Source organism: Bubalus bubalis, chromosome 6 (genome assembly GCF_019923935.1).
Source record: "Bubalus bubalis isolate 160015118507 breed Murrah chromosome 6, NDDB_SH_1, whole genome shotgun sequence".
Lineage (NCBI taxonomy): Eukaryota > Metazoa > Chordata > Mammalia > Artiodactyla > Bovidae > Bubalus > Bubalus bubalis.
The window spans coordinates 21,304,968-21,323,686 of NC_059162.1; the positions used below are offsets into that span (position 1 = coordinate 21,304,968).

The 18,719-nt window shown below is 48.1% G+C and overlaps 5 non-coding genes across 5 annotated transcripts; 2 read left to right on the top strand and 3 right to left on the bottom strand.

The window, feature by feature from the left end:
* Positions 1 to 1,299: 1,299 nt before the first annotated feature.
* On the bottom strand, positions 1,300 to 1,372 carry TRNAV-CAC. Its single transcript has one exon. It is a non-coding gene; the product is annotated as a tRNA-Val (tRNA).
* A 599-nt stretch (positions 1,373 to 1,971) lies between these two features.
* Positions 1,972 to 2,045, bottom strand: TRNAN-GUU. Its single transcript has one exon. It is a non-coding gene; the product is annotated as a tRNA-Asn (tRNA).
* Positions 2,046 to 3,237: 1,192 nt separating this feature from the next.
* Positions 3,238 to 3,309, top strand: TRNAQ-CUG. The gene has a single exon. It is a non-coding gene; the product is annotated as a tRNA-Gln (tRNA).
* Positions 3,310 to 15,283: 11,974 nt separating this feature from the next.
* Positions 15,284 to 15,357, top strand: TRNAN-GUU. Its single transcript has one exon. It is a non-coding gene; the product is annotated as a tRNA-Asn (tRNA).
* Positions 15,358 to 15,984: 627 nt separating this feature from the next.
* Positions 15,985 to 16,057, bottom strand: TRNAV-AAC. Its single transcript has one exon. It is a non-coding gene; the product is annotated as a tRNA-Val (tRNA).
* Between the last annotated feature and the right edge of the window lie 2,662 nt (positions 16,058 to 18,719).

Here is an 18,719-nt window from a genome sequence, read left to right on the forward strand (position 1 = left end):
TTTGTGTTGTGTTGTGTTTGTTTTGAGCTTTGCTCGCCCATGGACAGAGGAATGCTACAGTCTAAGGGATGGCCAAAAGTCCGAAAGGACTGAGCGACTAACACACATATACCTTTTCTACACCCTAAAGAGAATGGATTCCAGGTTCCTGAAGGGCTAAGAGGTCCCCTTTCTGGACAGGAAAGCTGTTACCTGGCCTTGGAAGACAGGTCCCACAAAAGTTAGCTTTGAGAGGGACGCCAAAGGAAAGGAACAATCCCGAGATATTGGCACGTTACTATCAAGTGATGTCATGACTCTTATATAAAGAAAGAATGTGATGTTAACTGGGCACTTAGGTACAGGATATAGGATGTTCGTTTTCTTGCAAACTTTTGGTATCTTACAAAAGCTTTTGGTATTGGATTTTAATGAATTTTGGAACTGAAGCCTCACATTCTCTTTCAATGAAAACTTTGTTAAGTAAGACTCTGGGTTTACCATGCCAGGAGAAAATAGTGGAAGCCAGAGCTGGCCAGCACAGGCTGTTCACGGCATCTCAGCTCCAACAGCCAGCCCGAGGTCCAGGACCCTGAAGCCCGGACTCAGCAGCATTTAGAAACTCTGTGCAGAAATGTTCTGCACTGGACCTTTAAGCAAAATACAGTTCCCATCTGGGCAGAAAGAGAAGGACTTGTGTGAGTGCAGACGCTGAAAGAAAGTTTTCCCTGACCGGAATCAAACCCAGGCCGCGGCGGTAAAAGCACCTAATCCTAGCCACTAGACCACCAGGGAGCTGTAAACAAATTAGTTACTTAGCTTCTGCAGGTGAAAGGTGCGTGGAAGATGAGGCTTCAGAAAGTCAGAAAGCGGGAAAGGCAATGTCGCAGCGGCCCAGGGCTGTGTGCAGCTGTGCAGGGCTCCCAGCCGTGCCCCCGCTGCTCATCGCCCTTCACGTCTCCTTTCCTGGGCGTCGCTTTTGCTCTGGGGCAAGGACACAAAGTAGCGGGCTGGGTCCCTCCTGGTCTAGCTGTAGCGCTGCGTGCTGCCGAGTCCATGTCTTGCTCTCCTAGTGAACCTCGGTTTTCTTTGTCGTCAGGCTCGGTGATGAGTGGCGGGTGATGAGCGGATCCGTCCACCTCCAGATCTCTGACGTGGCTCCGGGGCCTCTCCGAGCGCTGAATAAAGAGACTTCCAGGTGGTCACCAAATCTTCCTCCAGCTGTGTCCCCTGCCTCACCCCGTGCCTTTCGCGCCTGTTGGTTTTGCCAAAGAGAAGACACATCTCGGGGGTGGGGGGGCAAAAAGAAAGAGAAAATCCTGTTCCCGCCTGGTTTCGAACCGGGGACCTTTCGCGTGTGAGGCGAACGTGATAACCACTACACTACGGAAACGGGACAAGCTCTATTCCTGAACACTGTATCCATGAAATTCCAGGTCCCGCCACCAGTAATCACACCACCAACTCTTAACACTCAAAGAGGAACCTTGAAGCTCCAAGCTCTCTCAGGCACGGAGACGGCGGCTCCCGAGGGCCCTGCTTTAGGGTTCCTCCTCTCCCCTGAAGTGAGGACCCCTGGGCCCCCACAGGTTGCTTTCAGGGCCCCGAACCCAACGGAGAATCCTCAGACCCTCAGCTGCGCGCCCTGAGTTCAGGGGTCGCCCCCGCCGACTCCCCAGCTCCCGGAAGCCGCAGGAGGCGGGGACAGTGGGTGCGGCCGAGGCCCAGGTGACCCCGAAACCCAGCGGTGTGGAAGCCGCCCCTCCATGGCTGCGGACCCGCGCCTCGGTGGTCCTGTTCTCGGCGCCTGCGATCAACGCTCTGGGCTCTCAGGAATGACCGACGCTTCCAGTCCACCCCGGACGCGCCCTCCGCGCTGTTCCTTTGCACCTGACTCCTGTTTTGTTTCTCTGCAAGTCCGTTGGGCGCATCACTTCTCGGGTGTCCTCTGGCAAAAGAGAGTCTCTGGTGTTGCGTAAAATGTCACCCTTTCGTCCCTGGGTGGGCTCGAACCACCAACCTTTCAGTTAACAGCCGAACGCGCTAACCGACTGCGCCACAGAGACAGCAGCTCTTAGTCCTTCTGGACTCTCTCTGGAGTAGACACTCATTCCCCGGGTGAGCGCTCTGTCTCTCAGAGAAACGGTGCAGTTTCCCTGCCCCTACCCGCCACAGATGCCAGCGCCCCCGGAGAAACCTCCATCCAGGCCTCGAAGCTTCCAGGCTTGAACCGAAATAGATCCAAGCACAGCTGAACACCGGGTTGCTCCCACGGTGGCGCTTCCCGTTTCCTCGCCTACACGCAACGAATGAGAGTTTACCCACCCTGGCAAAGGCCTCCGGGGCTGTGCTTCGGTTTCCTGTGTCCACCGGGCAGTTTCCACCAGAGTGGGCTTCCCTGGGGGCTCAGACGGTAAGAATCCGTCTACAATTCAGGACACCCTATTTCAGTCCCTGATTTTGGAAGATCCCCTGGAGAAGGGAATGACCACCCACTCCAGTATTCTTATCTGGAGAATCTTTGGACAGTGGAGCCTGGGAGGTACAGTCTCTAGGAACACAAAGAGTAAACACGAGTGAGCGACATTGACTTCACTTTAATTGAGTATAGCTCGTTTGTCTGAGTGTTTTCTTTAAATGGTTATTTTTACTCACATTGTAAATTCAACAATATACACTTGTTGTGAGAATAACTTATCCCTCTCCAAATCAGAAATATATGAAGAATAAAAGAAGAGTTTTCCTGTCTCCATTCCCACTCCACCACTGACACACTTTATATGTTACAGGTAAGAGGTGGTGGCCGCTTAGGAGTGTGATCAGCGCTGTGAGAAAACTAAGGGACCCAGGAAACCCTGCCTCTTGCCCTGACAACCGTCTGCCCCGTCTGGGCTATGGGAAAAGGGTGAAGGCAAAGAAAAGGAAAGTAACACTCTTATTTGCAGAAATTTTACCTCCGGATGGGACACTCTGGTTAACCTAAACAGAATATGTGGTTGGTGTTAGAGACCTAGGGGGTCCTCCCTGGCACAAAACCCAAAGTGGATTTCACCTCATTTTCTGAGGTGAGAGTGAGCTGAGTCGATCAAAGGAGAGGAGCAGAGAGAAAGCGAGAGGGTTGAGCACCTAGGGGAGTCAACCGTATTGGAGTCTCCTCAGGGCCTTAGGAGAACTGCCCTGAGCTTATGGGTGGGACGTATGGAGGCTAAAGAAGCGGATACCGTTGTCTGGCGATGGATGCCAGGTGGCTCCTGAGGGGGTTCCATGGTGTAATGGTGAGCACTCTGGACTCTGAATCCAGCGATCCGAGTTCAAATCTCGGTGGGACCTTCCTGCCTACTTAGAAGAGAAACACTTTTTACTCCCCTAATAGGGACCCGCCTGAGGTCTCCCGCGACCCTCAGCGGCCTGGTTGACACGGAGACTGCGGACAGGTGTGGGACGGATCCGGGGCGTCCTCGCTGGACCCGGGCGGTTCTGCCCATCTCTGCCTTCCAAGCCCCGGCCAGGGGCGCAGCAGCCCAGCCAGTGCCGCCCCCTCGTCGGGTCCCCTGGGTCTTTGGTGTAAAAGGCAGAGGCTGGGCTCACAGAATCCTGCCCCGCGAGGGGCTTCGCTCTGCCCGTCTTGTAACTGCACGAGTGTGCCTGTGGTAAATGGTTGCCGGTATGAGCTGCCATGTCAGATATTCACATATTAGATGATACCTAAAAACATTTACCCCCACGTTGAAAGGGGAATATAAGTAACTATGATTTCTATGATTATATGACTTAATCTTCGTTGAAAAAATAGTATATGGTATATTTAATTTTCTGTGGCACAAATTTTGAATTTTATAAATGAAAATATTTTTTGGAATTAGAGTTTGCTTAAGGGAATCAAAGCACTACAGCAAATTTAGGCAGTTCATTTTCATTAGGATTTTGAATAGAAAATAAATATAAGACTTCTACAATGTCTAATAGTATGGCACCAATATTTTCCACATTCTTAGAAAATCTGAAAGTCAACATGAAGTAGGTTTTAGACCAAAATTATTAAAGCTGGGTAAGGCGTACCAGGAGTCATCTCTGAGAGTATGACAGGACATTTTCTATGCAATTATATATCAATTATTAGAATTGTCTAGAGTGTTAAAAGTATTCAAGATTCATCCTTATTATCAATTTGAATTTTTTTCTTGTAAGTAGCATGGAGAGAACTAATTTATCTAAAGCTAAATGTTTTTTATATTCCTGAGTTACATTTCAGCAAATCAGAAAGTTCAAGGGGGAAAAAAAAAAAACCCAACCCACTGGGTTCTATTCCCTGAGATAGAAAAGGTGCTTCACTACCCCACTTTGGAGAGAGGGAGAGTGGAATATGTATGGTAAAGCTGGATGCCTCTGTGCTTGAATTCGGACTGGACCTGGGACTGGGTCAAGGCCAGAACAACACAAGACTAAGCATTATTATCCTGGGGCTTAGACCCACCTGACAGCACCCACTCGACAGTCCTGGAAAGCTCTTGAGGATACTCCCCCTCCCTTGGACGCGTTTCCCATCTGGTTCTCTATTCCGCCAGCCACAGAGAAGGACTTTTCACCTCTGTGTCCTGACAGAACACTTTATGATCCCTGCAGGACACAGGGAGGCAGGCAAGAGTGAAGGGGGCAGCTGCACTGACCCGATGGGTTTCTAGCAAAGTAGCGGGAAAATCCCATAGAGAGAGGAGCCTGACTGGCTACAGTTCATGGAGTTGAAAAGAGCACGACTTGACTGAGCCAGTGGGGGTGAGGACGAGGTGGTTCCACCAATCAGTGGTGGTTCACACCACCGGTGGTGTGGTGGGGGAGAGCAACCTGTTTCCACCCGGTCTCGAACCCGGTACCTATCACGTGTAAGGCGAACGTGATAACCACTACACTACGGAATCGGGACAACCTCCAGTACTTAACACTGTATTCATGAAATCCCGAATGCTGCCACCAGCATCTAGACCACCTAATTTTAACACTCAAACAGGAACCTTGAAGCCCGAAGCTCGCTCAGACGCAGAGACTCCAGTTCCCCAGGCCCCTGCTTTAGAGTTCCTCATATCTCCTCAAGTGAGGACACTGGGCCCCCACAGGCTGCATTCGGGGTCCCGCACCCAACGCAGAGGCCTCAGACCCTTAGCTCCGCCCCCGAGCTCAGGTGTGGCCCCAGCCGATTGCCGAGCTCCCGGAAGAAGCAGGAGGCGGGGACGGTGGGTGTGTCCGAGGCCAGGAAACTCTGCGGCCCAGCTGTGTGGACGCCGCCCCTCCCACGCTGCAGTCCCGCGCCGCGGTGGCCCTTTTCACAGCGCCTGCGGTCAGTACTCTGGGCTCCTCAGGAATGATCGACGCTTCCAATCCCCTGGGACCCGCCCTCTTCGCTGCTCCTTTGTACCTGACTCCTGTGCTCTTGCATGCCGGCTCGCCGCTGCACTTTCTGATGTTCTCCTGGCAAAAGGGAGTCTCTTTGGTGGCCTCTAAAATGCCAGCCCTCCGTCCCTGGGTGGGCTCGAACCACAAACCTTTACGGTTAACCGCCGAACGCTACGGAGAGAGTAGTACTGGCTTTTCCTGGAATCTTTGGGGTTGACACTTCTTCCTAGGGTAAGACCCCTGCCCCCAGGGAAACGGTGCCACTTCCGTGCCCTCTACCGACCACAGATGCCAGAGCCCCCAGAGATACCTGGAGCCAGGGCTCCAATCCTGTGGGCCTGAACCGAAATAGATCCAAGTACAGCTGAACACACGGTAGGCTCCCATGATGGCTCTTCCCAAGTCCTCGCCTACACCCAACGAATGAGAGTTTGCCCACCCTGGAATAGGCCTCCGGTGCTGTGTTAGGTTTCCTGTGTCCACCAGGCGATTTCCACCAGAGTGGGCTTCCCTGGGGCTCAGACGGTAAGAACCCGCCTGCAATGCAGGACACCCAGGTTCAATCCCTGGTTTGGGACTATCCCCTGGAGGAGGGCGTGCAACCCACTCCAGTATTCTTACCTGGAGAATCCCCATGGGCCGAGAAACCTGGCGGGCTAAGTCCATGGGGTGGCAAAGAGTCGGACAGGACTTAGCGACTAAGCACAGAGGTCGCGGGGATGCTCGTTCTGTGTCCACGCCGGCGACAGAGTCCAGCACTCACTGCGATGCTCTAAGACTTGGATGAATACATTGTCGTCTTTAGCCCTTCGTCCCATGAAGACTGTTGAGAAGGGAAATACAGAAAAGTTTTCGAAGTGAACGGTTCTTTTTTGAAAGCCTTCATCCCAGTTTTTGGAATCCGCAGCATCCAGTGGGGTGGGCAACAGAAAGGCCCCAGAGCAGCCCCAGCAGGTTGGAGCTCCTGCATCCCAGCCTGGGTAGTCTGCGTTCTGTGAGGTTTGCCTGGGAGCGGGAAAGGTTGAAAACCAAGCTGGGAAGGCTGGTTTGGGAGGAAGGCATGGAGACCTCCCAGGAGGCTTGGGCAGGAATCCTTAGAGCTGAACATTGCTCCACTCCAGGTAGCAGAGTGGGGAAGGAGGGACAGGGCTGGTGCAGGCAAGAATCAAGGAGGCCTAAGGAGAGGGGAGGAAGGAGAGAATAAAAGAATTTATGCTTCTACCCTTCCCCCCTCCCTCTCTTGCCTTCTCTCCTCTTCTTGGTCTTCTTCCCGTCCCTACAACTGAGAAATCTTGATACACCCACTTCTGAGAAGAGAGATCCAACTATCTGTGTACAAATTCTGGGTTGTAAAAATAGTTCTGTCCTTATGTGGGCTTAGACAAATATAGAAAATTTCTTGTACCTCCCTTCTTTCTGCTTTAAAATGGGAGGAATGTAAGCATTTGTTGTCAGATGTGCCTGGGTTTAGAAACTACTGGATGTATCATGTTATCAGCTGTGAAATCATAAATATTGTTGTCACTATTCTCAGAATCTTTTGACAAACTCTACCCTTATTTATTTCACCTTGAATTAACTTGATACTTCTAGAAATTTCTGTAAACAGAATCAAGACAATGGCTCCCCTGATTGCTCTTGCAGTTTGCTCCAAGAGTGTTCTTGAAGTTTGCTCTGATGTAGCTGGACCACCTTTCATTGTCAGTTCTCTGCTTGCTGATCAGGATGGATGTGCAGGCTGGAGGAAATGGGAAGAACACACATCTCCACCCATCCCAGTTCTAACCTCACCTGATTCTGTCCTTGCCCCTTGTGAGAGCCCTGTTCTCCAGGTTTCCTGGCCATTCTGTGATCTCTCAACATATTTTCTTATGTAACATTTTTTCCTTAATGAGTCAGAATCCATTTCCGGTCCTTGAACTCATAAACCTTGACTTTGTGTTGTTTGTTACCACTCAGCAACTTGATTTTCCAAAAAGAAGATTCATATTCTCACCCTGGAGCTGTGAACTTCCTCCTCATAACAAGAGCCTCCCCTTTGCCTCCTTCCTCTTTGAGTCAACCTCTCTCCAGTCTCTGGAAACAAATATGTCTCAAGGCAACAGTAGCCATCTTTCTGACTCTTTTGACTGGCCTAAAACTGGTGCTATTTTTTCTGTTATGTGTATTGGCTTAGGGAAGAAACACATTTGAGATATAATGAAGAAGTAAAGATTATTAGTCTGAGCCCTGATAGGATTTATACCTATTATACATGCAAATATTTAATGTGGTGTTGGTGTTATTTTGGGTACATAAGTACCATCTGTACTATAAGACAACTGGGATGTGCATCCTCTGATGCACTGATCCACTGATTCAGCAAACAGTGCTCTTGGGTACCTTGATATTTGTACACCTTTTTTAAAACTGCAATTTCTAGATTTGATATGTTAAGAAATGGAAGAGAAACTGACTTGACCGACCTGACCAAAGAGTCTGTGACTGCCTAAGTGTCAGAGCTGTGCTTCATGTCCTCCTCAACATGTGGTTGATTTTGAGTCATCCCAGGTGAGTTTGGGTCTTCCCTAGTGGCTCAGCGGGTAATGAATCTGCCTGCAATGCAAGAGACCCAGGTTAAATCCCTGGGTTGGGAAGATCCCCTGGAGAAGGGAATGGCCACCCACTCCAGTATTCTTGCCTGGAGAATCATTTAGACAGAAGAACCTGGCATGCTCCAGTCCATGGGGTCACAAAGTCAGACTAGGCTGAGCGAAGTTCCCTTCACTTCTTGGTGAGTATAGCTGGTTTGTCTGAATGATTGATGTAAATGGTTATTTTTACTTATATTGTAAATCTAACAAATATACACTTGTTGTGAGAAAACCTTACCCCTCCCAAATCAGAAATGTATGAAGAAAAGGAGAGTTCTGTCTCCATTCCCACTTCACTGCTGACACACTTTACATGTTACAGATAAGAGGTGGTGGCAGTGGCTTTGGAGGGTAATCTGTACTATGGGAAAACTAAGGGACCCAGGAAATCCCGCCTCCTGCCCTGACAACCATCTGCCCTCTTGGAGCAATGAGAAAAGGTGAAGGCAAGGAAAAGGCAAATAGCACTCTTATTTGCAGAAATTTTACTTCAAGATGGGACATTCTGCTTAACCAGCAAAATGGTGGATTTTACCTCATTTTCTGAGGTGAGAGTGAACTGAGCCTATCAAAGAAAAGGAGCTGAAAGAAAGCAAAAGGGATGAGGGTCAACTGTGTTCAAGTCTTGGGAGTAGGAATGGGACATATGGAGGCTGAAGAAGCAGATACCATTTCCCTGGCAGTGGAGAGAAGAGAACTGCCAAATAGGCTCCATGGTGTAAGGTGAGGACCCTGGATCCAGCGATCCGAGTTCAAATCTCGTGGACACTTTCTGTTTAATTAGTAAAGTTGTCCCTGTGACTAAATGGAGACGTGGAGGGGCTGCGATGTCGATAATCAGCCGGGAATCTCGACAGCTTTAGGTTCCAGGGTTCCAGACCTGAATGAGAAGAACTGTGTTTTATTCAAGTTCTCTATTCTTCCTAATTTTTATTGGCCCTGTCCCAGTTTATTATGATTTTATTCAGAGTTTCTTGCTCTTAAGTCTCCGTTGGACACGCAAAGCCGCTGTTCGGTCAAGATTCGAACCGTCACTTCTGGAAATCTCGTCCTTTGGTCCCAAGCTCAGACCGAAAGAGGTCGCAGATTTCGGCGTCTGAGGAGACCCAGGTGCCTGATCCAGGGCCGCCCGGCCAGGCTGCTCCGGGGCCGAAGGGGAGACGAGCCGCTGGGAGTCCGGAGCCGACGGCTGGGTTCCCTTCGTTCTGCCGCGACTCTGCTCCGCCGAGATGATTTGTCACGACGTGAGCAGATGGAAACCTTTGTGTCCTCTACTGCTCGGGAGAAAAGTACGGATGAGGCCCGTGATGGACCTGAATAGCTAGTTAGTTGTCCTTTCGCGGTGCTGAGAAGCATCTCTCTGATCTTTATAATTTGGAACTTTCAGAGGTTACAAGGAAAGGTATGAGGTCGGCAAAAACATCCGAGGAAGGGCCAAGATCAGGAGAGAACAGAGGATGAGCCAGAAGCAGAAAGGGACTGGAAGAGAGAGGAGCGGGCAGGTACTGCGGCGGGGCGGTCCCTGGGTTGGGGCGACCACAGCGCCTCACTGCGAGCAGCTCCCACCCTTTACTGAGGTGTCCAGGGACCCGATTCACCCCAAATCGCAAAGCTGCTGGCCTGGCATTTGTTCTGACAAAGTTCCCTTTTCGGGTTCCCTGTGGAGTGGTGAGGTGGGTTACGTAGTTCTGCAGGTGGCTGCTGCCTTGGAGATGACTGGCGGGCAGGGAACTACACAGACACTCCACTTTCAGCTTTGCAGGCCGGTCTGCAGCGTCGGGCTCCGGAAAATCCGAGCGTCAATATTTGCTTAGAGATAAGGAGATATACAGCCAAACAGTCAGTGAAAGTGGTTATCCCTGGAAAAAAGGAACATGGGAAGGGATCAGGAAACTACTGTTTTGGGGGCGTGTGTAACATTGTATTACATACACGATATTTTCAAAAGTTCATTGCTTGTATTTTGGATTTAAATTTGTGTGTAGTCATAAGTATAAGTCTTTAAAAATTCTGGGTCTATTGTCATGTGTAGGGGAGTGTTTTCCTCTGTAAAACCATGATTTTTTTTAAGAAGTTCAGCATTCCGGAAGGAAGGAGTTGGACCATTATTGCTCTTTTGTTGAGCTGATCAGATGAGCTGATAAACTCACAGATCCTCCCAGCCCTGGAGATCACTGCAGGTCAAAGAGGACTGCTTTACTCTTCTCTTGCCACCTGAGAAGCTCGGGGACAGCAGATTCAAATTGCAGGGAGCTGGAGAGGCACAGGTGCACGGTGCACTTGGATGCACGTGGCGACAGAGGTTCTCAGGCAGCCAGTGCCCTCCTGGCCGCTCTGGTTCTGAACCCCAGGGCAGTAACGGTCCCAGCAAGAAGAGACCAGTAGGAGAAGGGCAGCATCTCCTTTAAGTCCTGTACTTTCAGCATCCAACAGTGGTCTTGAAGACACACAGTGAAAGAGTGGGAATAGATTAGGGGAAAAGAAGAAATCCTCGGTGATTTCCTCATCTAAACCACTCCTGAGGATGAAGTGAGTATAGGCAGGGACCAGGCCCTCCTGGCACCGGTGAAGGTGGGTGGAGTTCTCCTCAGCAGCTGGAGCCAAAGCAGACATCCTTGGCTAGGCGGCCAGTGAGTAAGCAGGACTTCTTCTTCCCCAGCTGGGTAGCACTTGAACTTGCAGCACTGGAATGTGTCTCCCTAGGCTTTTGATGGGTTCCAAAGATACAAGAGATAGGTTTCTTTCTTTTTTTATAAATTTTTTCTCCAGGTTTATTGAGTTATAATTGACATATAACACTGTGTGAGTTTAGGGTGTGCAGCACGTTGATTGGATACAGTTATATATGGCAAAACAATTCCCACCAGAGCATTAACTAGCTCCATCCCATCACATAATTCTCATTTCTTTTTTGTGATGAGAATATTTATGATCCAGTCTCTTGCATCTTTCAAATACACATATAATGAAGTGCTTCTACAAAGTTTAAGCCCAGGTAACTGATATCTTTGGAGAAGGAAATGGCAACCCACTCCAGTACTCTTGCCTGGAAAATCCCATGGATGCAGGAGCCTGGTAGGCTGCAGCCCATGGGGAAGCGAAGAGTCAGACACGACTGAGTGTCTTCCCTTTCACTTTTCCCTTTCATGCTTTGGAGAAGGAAATGGCAACCCACTCCATTTTTCTTGCCTTGAGAATCCCAGGGACGGGGGTGCCTGGTGGGCTGCCATCTATGGGGTCACACAGAGTCGGACACGACTGAAGTGACTTAGCAGCAGCAGCAGCAGCAACTGATGTCTTAAGATGTGATAAGAAATCCCTGGCAGTCTAGTGGTTAGAACTTGGTGCTTTCACAGCTGTGGGCCAGGGTTTTTGGACTTAAGATCCCACAGTCTGTGTTCAGTCATGCATGCTCAGTCATATCTAACTCCCTGGGACTCCATTGTAGCCGACCACTCTCCTCTCTTCATGGAATTTTCCAGGCAAGAATACTGCAGTGGGTTGCCATTTCCTACTTCAATAACAGATAGGTTTCTTCTTATGCACTTATTAAGGTTGGTAGTGGCTGGTGGCCAGACGGCACAGCATGCTTTGTTTGCTGATATGGCAGGCAACCTTTTTCATTCACATTCCTCCCCTCTCTCTTCTGATCTCATTTGTTTGGCTACACCCACTGGAGTCCATTGGCAAGAAAGACCTGGAAATGCTGGTTGCCAGGGTCAGCCTCAAGCACACAGATCAGGGGTGAAAGGTAGACAGGAAACCAGGAAAGGCAGAGAATATTTAGCCCAAGTTTAATGAGCCCAACATCTGGGGGCCTCCTTTTAGTCCCGGTGCCACCACTTACTTTCCCTTTGACCTTGGGTCAACTCCAATTTGCTAGGCCAATTTTGCAAGTGTCATATAAAAGAAATAATAAGTACTTCATGAAGCTATTGTGTAGATTAAATGAGATAAACAAATAATACAGCTGGTAGAGCATGTGGCTAATATTAAGGATGTTCTGGTAGGAAACAATCGAAGAGAAGGTGGTACTTCAGTCTTTTGTAACATTTGAATACATTTTTTAAACAATTCAATAAATTTTTGTCTTTATGAATTTATTCATAATTTGTGAATGAATTCACATTCACAAAATAAATTTGTGAATTTATAAAAAGTTTTAAATGGAATTTATAAATCATATACCCACAAAAGGAACTTGCTAATATCAGCTTTGTTCATAATGGTTTCCAAACTGAAAACCATTCAAATGTCCATCATGAAGTGAATAGATATAATGGTGATATACTCACTCAAAGGAATACTACTCTTCAATAAAATGAAACAAATTCCTGCTACATAGCAACAATACGGATTAAAACATCACCCTGAATGATGAAGAGTATATACTCTGTGGATCCACTTATGCAAATTACTAGATGAGGCAAACTAATCCCTAGTGAAAAGAACTAGATCATTGAGCACCTGGGACAGGGCATGGCAGGGGGACTGATGGCAAAGGGGCTCAAGAGGATATTTTGGAGTGCTGGAGATGTTCTTGAACATGGTAATGGTTCCATGGGCATGTTCAGTTGTCAAAAGTCATCAAACTTGAAATGGATAGATTGTATTATTTTTAAATTAAGTCTTAAGAAATTTGATTTTTAAAAAGTAATGAGAAGAATCATTCCAAATTTTAATAACTTAATTCAATTATAATTATTATTAGCACTAGAGGGTTCTTTTAGAAATGTATATCTCTTAAGGTAAACAATTTGACTGAAAGCTCAACAGTTTTTTTATTTTTGTACTTTTTCATTAAATTTATGCACTATTAAATTGAAATACTTGAAAATAGGAATAGAACCTATAAGAGCTCAATCATATAAAAGCATATTTATATATATTCTTCTCTCTGTTGATATACCTAAATGACTCCAGCAGCATTTACCTACATTAACAGAAGTTACTTTTGAATTTAAGATGTTTCAAAATTTTACATATTTGTATTTTGTGCATTATTTGAAATTTGAAAAATAAACCTACATACTTTAGGGGCTTCCCAGGTGATACTAATGGTAAAGAACCCACCTGCCAATGCAAGAGACACAAGAGATGTGGGGTCTATCCCTGGTTCAGGAAGATTCCCTGGAGGAGGGCATAGCTACCCACTCCTTATTCTGGCCTGGAATCCTCTCACGGTCAGAGGAGCCTGGCAGGCTACAGTCACTGGGGTCCAAGAGAGTCAGACAGGACTGAAATGACTTAGCATGAACCCATGCACCTTTTGCTACAACTTAGGATAATTTAAAAACAGATTTGAAGGAAAACATGCAAAGATGATAACAGTAGTCCCTTCCAGGAGGTGGGACTATGGATGACTGCTTATTTCCTTCTTTAGATATATTCAATATTTGTAATTAAAAAAATGAATGACCTGGAAGTGAAAGAACAGAAGAGCTATGGAAGAGGTATTAGAAAGGTGAGAGGAAAGGATAAAAGGGAGGAAAAATCTAGTTCTTGCAGAAGGTGTGTTTAAGTTGGGGATTCAAGGGGAGCAGCTCTTGGAATAAGGAAGGTGTTTGGGAGGCAAGTGGTTCATGAGAATATTGCAGACAATTTTATTCATGTTACGTGACTCCTCCTTGGTGTTTTGTGAAAGAAATATACAGTCTTAAATTTCTTGCCAAACATTTTTACCATTTGTGTTCCTCTTTGATGGGCACCATATCCTGTGGAGCCAGGCAGGCTTCCAGTTCAAAATGCTGGCTTCAGATTCCCACTCACTGATTGAGTGACTAGACAAGTTACTTAACCTTCCATATCTGAGGTTTCTCATGTGTGAAATGAGGATGATGATACGATAGAAGACTGTTGAAAGGATAAAGTGAGAACACCCATGTAAAACTTGTAGACCATGCCTGGGCACATGGCACTTTGCATGTCACCACTGAGTGTAAGGTGTTGCATTTTGGCACTGCACTGCATAAAGTCTGGGTGTGGCTTTAAGTTCCTGATGCCTTACAGTGGCAGTGGTAGCCTCCTGGGCTGGTGGGATCTGCCAGTTTACTAGTTCATCTGATCAGCTCATCAAAAGAACAGTAGTCCAATTCCTTGCTTCAAATATCCCCCAATAAAAAAAAAAACTAAGGTTTTAAGTGGAAAACCTTCTTACACATGACACAAGACCCAGAATTTTACATAAGATATATTTTTTATGACTATGTAAAAATTTAAAGTTAAAATATAAGCAATGCACCTTACTATGTATATATGTGTGTACACACACACACACACACACACACACATGTGAAAGATACCAAGTTACATATACCCCAAAGAGTACTCCACTGGCCCCAGTCAGGTTCCCACTCCCACTCCCCCACCAACATAACCACTTTCACTGACTGCTTGGCTATTGATCTCCTTATCTCTAAATAAATACTGATATTGGCACTCAGATTTTCTAGTTTCCCACCCAGACCCTGAAGACCAGCCTGCAAAGGGGAAAGTGAATTTGTGTGTTTACTTTCCCACCAGTCATCCCCAAGGTAGCCCATAGGTCTTGCATTCACCTGCAAACCCACACCACCCACCTCGCGCTTCCTCATGGAACCGGCAAAGGAAAATGCCAGAACAAATGCCAGGCCAGCAGCTTTGCAATTTGGGGTGAACCGGATTCCTGGACACCTCAGTAAAGGGTGGGCATGGCTCCTGAGTGAGGCGCTGCGATGCCCCAACCCAGCGACGTCTCCCACCGCGGTACCAGCCCGCTCCTCTCCCTTCCAGTCCCTTTCTCTCTTCTGGCTCATTCTGTGTTCTCTCCTGCTCTTGTCCTTCCTCGGATGTTTTCGCCGGCCTCACACCTTTCTTTTCCCTAAGTCCAAAGACAGGTAAAGCCTTTAACTGTGTCGATCACGACAAACTGTTCTCTTGCCAGCTGCAGCCACACGGACCACACGCACTAAACCGCTGCCCAGAAGCACAAATGGTCGGATGAAGGGATAGCAAACACCAAGAGCCAGCAGCTTCCTTCGGGGGCCCCTCGGCTCAAGTTCGGGGCGTCTCTTGGGCGCAATGCGCGGCGGGGGCGCTCAGGTGACCTTCTGCCCTAGGAACATCTTGGCTTCCCGACGGGAACGAACAGGCTGCGTGGACTCCATCTCTCCAGTTGCCTGGAGAAACGCCGTGCTAGGGACACACTATTAGGCGGAAACTGCATGCTGCGAAACACAGGTGGCTCTGCCTAGGTCCCTAAGTATGCTTGCTTTCGGTGGGAGGGAGGAATAAACTTGTCTCAGGTCTCTGTGGCACAATCGGTTAGCGCTCTCGGCTGTTAACCGAAAGGCTGGTGGTTCGAGCCCACCCAGGGAGTTGTTTCACTGTTTTAGAATGTAAATGATGTACGATTGCTTCTAGTCTGGGCATCCTCTCCCAAGCTCCACTACTACCCAACACAGAAGGACGTACGACCAGATAGTACCTGATCCTCAGAGAGGATCTCTGCAGGAAAACAGGTTGACTGGGAATCCTAGAATTCATGAAAGAGTAGGCTCATCATCATCATCCTGTAATCTCCTTTTACCAATGAAGTTTCTTCCACTGTTAGTAGTGGTCTCTATTTAACTTTTTCCATATATTTTTCCGAATAATTTTGTTCTATTCTTTTCCTCCGTTTTTCATTCATTGAATCATAGAAAAGGCAAGAGAATTCCAGAAAGACATCTATTTCTGCTTCATTGACTCCGCTAAAGCCTTTGTTTGGATCACAACAAATTGTGGAAAATTCTTCAAGAGATGGGAATACCAGACCACCTTACCTGCCTCCTGAAAAACCTGTATGCAGGTCAAGGAGAGTTCAAACCAGTCAGGAAAGGAAATCAACACTGAATATTCACTGGAAAGACTGACGGTGAAGCTGAAGTTCCAAACCTCACTCCACGTGGCAGGCCTTCATTTTGGGTTTAAAATATGAATCTAAAAGCTTGCGGGAAAGTGGAGTTGTTTCCGCCCGGTTTCGAACCGGGGACCTTTCGCGTGTTAGGCGAACGTAATAACCACTACACTACGGAAACCACATGGCCGCTTTTGTCTAGTGACATATCCAAGAACTGCATGTTTGAACACACCTGACCTTCAAATTTTCTAAGGAAGAGGACTCTGGAAACACAGGCAATCCGTCAAGTAAGGATCTGCAGTTCCTGAAAGAGGCTGATTTAGGGTTCCACGCCTCTCCAGGAGCGAGGTCCCTGTGTGCCAGCTTTGCGCCCAAGCTCAGAGGTCGCCCCCGCTGAGGCCTCAGTTTTCAGGAGCCCTAGCAGCCAGGGGAGTTAGGTGAGTCTGATCCCCAGGCGGCCCGACGTCCTGCAAGGTGGACGCAGCCCTTTCAGGCTGCGAATGCGCGCTTTACAGTCCCTCTTCATGGCGCCAGCGGGCAGCGAGCTCGATGCTTTAAATTCCACTCGTGAAACGAATGACATGCCCTCTCCTCTGACCTGCCCTCCCCTCTGCTCCGATGCGCCTGACCCGCGCTCTCTCACAGCCCCATCACAGCACTTCTATGGTGCCGTCGGGCACTGGGAGGGGGTGGGGGCAGGGGTTCCTCAGGATATAATATAACTGAGATAATGCAAGACTTGCATCACATTTTCAAGTTTAGCAGGAAGTGCAGCAAAGGCTGAGGCTCAGGTCATTTGTTGAATTCGTTTGCCGACCTGGCCCCGCATAAAGCCGCGGAGGAGCCAGGCGCGGTCCACCCAGATCTGACGGTCTTCATTCCTTTCTCATCAGAGATTATTCTTGAAGGACAGCTTTGCTATACATTTTACAATGTCTGAAAAGTCTTTTGTTTGCCTTTTTTCCAGTTTGAATTTTCCAGTTCAACATTTCATGGAGAGTGAATTTTAACAGAGAGGTAAAGGCGGTTTTCTCAGAAAGCAGGTGTCTTGAAGAGCTTTCTTGTTCACCTCACAGCAGGCAGAATTTCTTTTCGCTGAAAGACTTTAATGCAATGTTGTCTGTGTGTTTGTCTGTCTCTGGTTTCCTTTAGAAATAAAGCTTCTCAAGTTTAGGGATGCATGTGCCGTTTTTTTTCCAGCAGTGGCTTTTCTCCTTTTCTTAGTGCGGCGGTCACTGCGTTTCCTTCCCGTCTGAGGTTCAGGGGCTCAAACCCCAGGAAGGCGAACCCAGGGTGCGCACCAGCCCCCAGGGCCGCGGGGCTCCAGCTGATTCCGCGTGGATTCCGAGTGCGTCTGGAGGTCTGAGTCCCCAAAGAGGCGGGCTTGAAAATGGCTTTAGATCAGGACGTTTTCAGAGGGTAACAGGCAGGAAGGCCAGGGGTCTCCAAACGGAGGAAATAGCCTGCAAGTGTCAGACATTTTTATTTCTCTTAAGCGGCAGGAGGAAACAAACTAGCGATATTTTTTCCTTCTCTATACAAATTTAAAAGAAGGTTTCTCTTAAAATACTGTGTTGCCATAATGACACCTGGTTTCACCTGAAGTTAAGCAATGCCTTTTTCTTATGGAAATGTTTGTCTTAAGCTATGCTAATGTACTATGCATTTACCCCCAAACTCGGTCTTCAAGTCGGTTCCGCCTCTTGGCTCAGAACCTATTTGACAAACCAGTATGTTATACTCAGATATTGTTCCCCTAATCTATGTAAATGAAACTATTTGTATGGTGGTCTGCCCTTCTTCAAGATTCAAGTTAATCATTTTATGGCCCAGGATAAACCATTTGGGGCCAAGATTATCCCAAAATGCATCTTATGGGTGAGGGGCCTGGTGCCATTCTGAATTTTAAGACATTCCTTTCTTTCATTAACAGACTGCTTGCTAGTGACTATATAACATCCAGCCGAAGACTAGCAGGGGGGTACTCTTTCTGCCCCCTTCTGATGCCTATGTGAGAAGCTTTCTCTATCTCCTTTATACTTTAATAAAACTTTATTACACAAAAGCTCTGAGCGATCAAGCCTCGTCTCTGGCCCCGGATTGAATTCTTCTCCTCCGAGGGCCAAGAATCCCGGTATCTTTGCGTGATTCAACAACAACCTTTCAGTTTCATGAGATTTCCCCTTGCTTTCCTCCCCTACAGGTCCTAGTTTTCACCTCCCATGTCCAGACAGAGGAGCGGGTTCGTCGTCTTTCTGTCGCGTCCGGCGTGCTGCCGTCATGCTTGGACCGGACGAGGTGCGGTGTCCTCTCTAGGTCAGGGTGGATACAAGCGGGCGCCCGAGGGCCCACAGACACACAGCGCCCTGCAGCACCAGGAGAAGGGGCGGGGATCCAGAGCCTGCGGTTGGAGCGCCCTGAAGGGAGGGAGCCATCCCCTGCCCCCGAAGAAATGCCCAGAAGAGAGACGCAGCCCAAGACAAAGCGCAACACCGGCTGCCTTACACCTCGATCAGAGGTTCAGCCTCATCCTAGGCCGATCAAAGTAAGTGCCGCAGGTCGTGGGGGAAGACCTGCAATCCAGGTGTGGTGAGAGGTCAAGCTCTCTTCCCGAACCTATTTCCTTGTGAAGCAGGGGCCACTTGGTTCTCAGCCTGTGAAGAGTGTGTCAATCTACTCCCTGAGCTCTATCCTGACTCCGGGGCCTCCCCTGATAATGGCAGGAGGACCAACTGCTTTTCCTCTGCGACCAGCTGAATCTGTAGAGCCTGACCCTCTTAACATTTGGGTCTCTGGCTTGAGCCCTGGGGGAGAGTTGAATTCGCTCTCTTTTGTTCTCT